Raw genomic sequence first — 2,548 nt, 5'->3', positions numbered from 1 at the left:
TTTGTTTGTTTTTAAGAATTCTAAATTTCAACATCTATTGCCTTCTTTGTCGGGTCAGAGACCCTTTTTATTTAACTAGGTTGAAATGCGTTAGAAGTTTAAAAAAAAACAGTGATTACGCAATCCCAAATACATGTTTTCTTAAGATTTCCACTCTTTCAGAGGACCCAAGCAACAAGTTTTAAAGCAGCATAAACTATTATTAGAGCATAGTGTTTCAGAAACGTTAGTAGGCAGCCCTGGATAAAGAAATCCTGCCTCAGAAAAACACCAGAAAGGAGTGGCATGAGGAGGGAAGCCTCCCCAGGCCGCGGCGGAAGTGACCTCCGAGCTGGGCGGTGGCGGTCGCGGGCGCCGCGAAAAACAGCGCCGCCTGCTGGGGAAGAGGGAAACAGCTCGGATCTCCCCGGAGGCCGTGGCGTCGCCAAGGGGACCGCTTGGACCGAGCCAACATTCCAAAGTCCGTTGCGCTTAGGATGCTGCAGGGTATACCCCCCGCCCCACCCCCCCAACGAAACTGAAAGTAATGGGCACAGCCCGAGCTGACTTTCTGTCGAGAAGGGAAACCTACAGGACCGTTATGGTTTTGGTACGCAGTGTTTCAAAAGGCTTGACTGTTTTTACTGCTTCCTGAAGCTTAAAAGGATAGTTGCTATTTAAGACCGTCCTAAAGAGTGAAAATAGAACCTGATAGAAGCTCTCTTTCATTTATCCTGTGCTGCTTTAAGTTATTTACAAAGTATTGTAAGAGGTTATCAGAAGCAAATTGGAAAAAAACGGGCAAGGGACTGAGTTTCAAGGTGATTGTGCTTATCATTTCCCATAATGGCCCCTCATTTTTATTCCAGGGTTGTTGCAGTGCTGTTTCTTGAGTCCCTCCTCCTCTCCCCACTTCCCTTTTCTCTCCACTCATTTGACAGGAGCCTCCGCAATCATCTGCTTAGAACACGTCATCATCATCCACTGGGAGAGAGTTGTGGCACCACCTTTCTCCCCCTATGGCTGAAGCCCACAGAAGAAAGATGAGGAGTTGTGCTTCTGCGCTGGAGCCGCGCGACTGCCCGGAACTGTAACCTGCAAGATGATGCCCAAGTGCAGCTTCCCCCTTTTTGTGCCGCATATAACTGTATGCTGCCCTTTTTGAAGCTGATGCTTTCTCCTTTAGAGCCATGCCCTCCACATTGCCCAGATGATGTGCTAAGTCCCTTCCACTTGCAGAGATTCAGTGCATTAAGTGTAAAAACCACACATCTCTGTTTTTTCTTTTAGTAAGGGAGTGAAGACCCAGAGGTGGATGGTTTCATTTGGATTAGTCATGCTGTTTATCGGGTCCCTGTCCTCTGACATGGAAATTCCCATCTCCCATCGGGGTATAGCTGTCGGCATAAATTATAGGCTCTGGTTCAAAACAGGGCCCTCTCTTTTGTCCAGTAGCACCAGAAACACATTAATTAGGGACCTTGCTGGAACAGAAGGCTTCTCAAGGCTCCTGGAAAAGGAAGGTTGGGCCCCCAAGTCCTGTATGTGATCACTTGGGCTCTAGCCTTCACAATCTGGATCCAACCAGATGAGCACTGAGAGCTCAGTGTTTGGAGCACAAAGAAGAACAAAGAATATATAGTAACTTAGTGAATCAGGGACAGGATCCAAGAGGAAGCCTGACATTTGTTTATCAGCAGAGAAACAGAAGTAAAGGAGGGAATGTCTCCCTAAGTGCTACTGTGTTAATAAAAGTGTCCTCTAGAGAGAGGCTACATGAACAGGGCAGCTGATAACATTAATACTGTGCAGGTAGGCACACATCTTCCCCCATGGCCAGGACTGCTGAACCAAGTGGCCCTAAACTAATGGGCAGGGATACAGCTCTAAGCCTTTCCTGCGGCAATCCTCAGAGGGAGTTGGCTCAGACAAAGCAAAGCAGCTTCTCCCTCGGTTCTTTGTTCTTCCTTGGAAAATGGGCTCTCTCTCAAGTCTCATACCCCAGCTGCTTTCCCCTCTTGTACAAGGGCAAAATAAAGTAATCGCCAATAATGATTTGGACAGCATATTTTTGGAGCCCTGAACTCTGTGAAATGCAGGGTCGAATTATTTTTAGAACTCTAATGTGCTGTACATTTTTATTCTGGGTTCATGGGGGAAATTTTCAGAAAGGTGCCCCTCTTCAGCAAAGAAAAATAAAGAGATCGCCTTCAGAAAGGGGTAGTGGAGACAGTGTTTTGAATCCCACTTAACCTAACAACTACATGTGCTGCACCTTATGCTTAAGAATCTCTTTCTCACAGGGCTTATGATTTAATGAGCAGATTCTTTTGTCTGCTAAGAAATTCCTTCAACAGTAAAAAGGCTGTCTGGGAAATCACACCTTTTTATACGATAAGTGACTTTTTGCTAATAAGAATGATTTTAACATAGGTCCTTTAAAAGTAAAGACATTCAGAATGGTCTATCCCAGATTTAAGTGTGGAATTAAGACAAAGGATGCTTGTTCTCATATCAGAAATAGGCATGCCACTCCCCAAGCACTCAGAGCATCTGCTGGCTGGACTGA

At 45.7% G+C, this 2,548-nt stretch overlaps 1 long non-coding RNA gene across 1 annotated transcript; it reads left to right on the top strand.

Moving 5' to 3' along the window:
- Positions 1-506: 506 nt before the first annotated feature.
- On the top strand, positions 507-2,031 carry LOC125169499 (uncharacterized). The gene is made up of 2 exons (XR_007153702.1): positions 507-589; positions 849-2,031. It is a non-coding gene; the product is annotated as an uncharacterized LOC125169499 (long non-coding RNA).
- Positions 2,032-2,548: the final 517 nt, after the last annotated feature.

The sequence above is a fragment of the Prionailurus viverrinus genome, chromosome B4 (genome assembly GCF_022837055.1).
Source record: "Prionailurus viverrinus isolate Anna chromosome B4, UM_Priviv_1.0, whole genome shotgun sequence".
NCBI classification, from domain to species: Eukaryota; Metazoa; Chordata; class Mammalia; order Carnivora; family Felidae; genus Prionailurus; species Prionailurus viverrinus.
The sequence above is the reverse complement of the archived record's forward strand: the minus strand, read 5'-3'. Positions and strand labels throughout refer to the sequence as shown.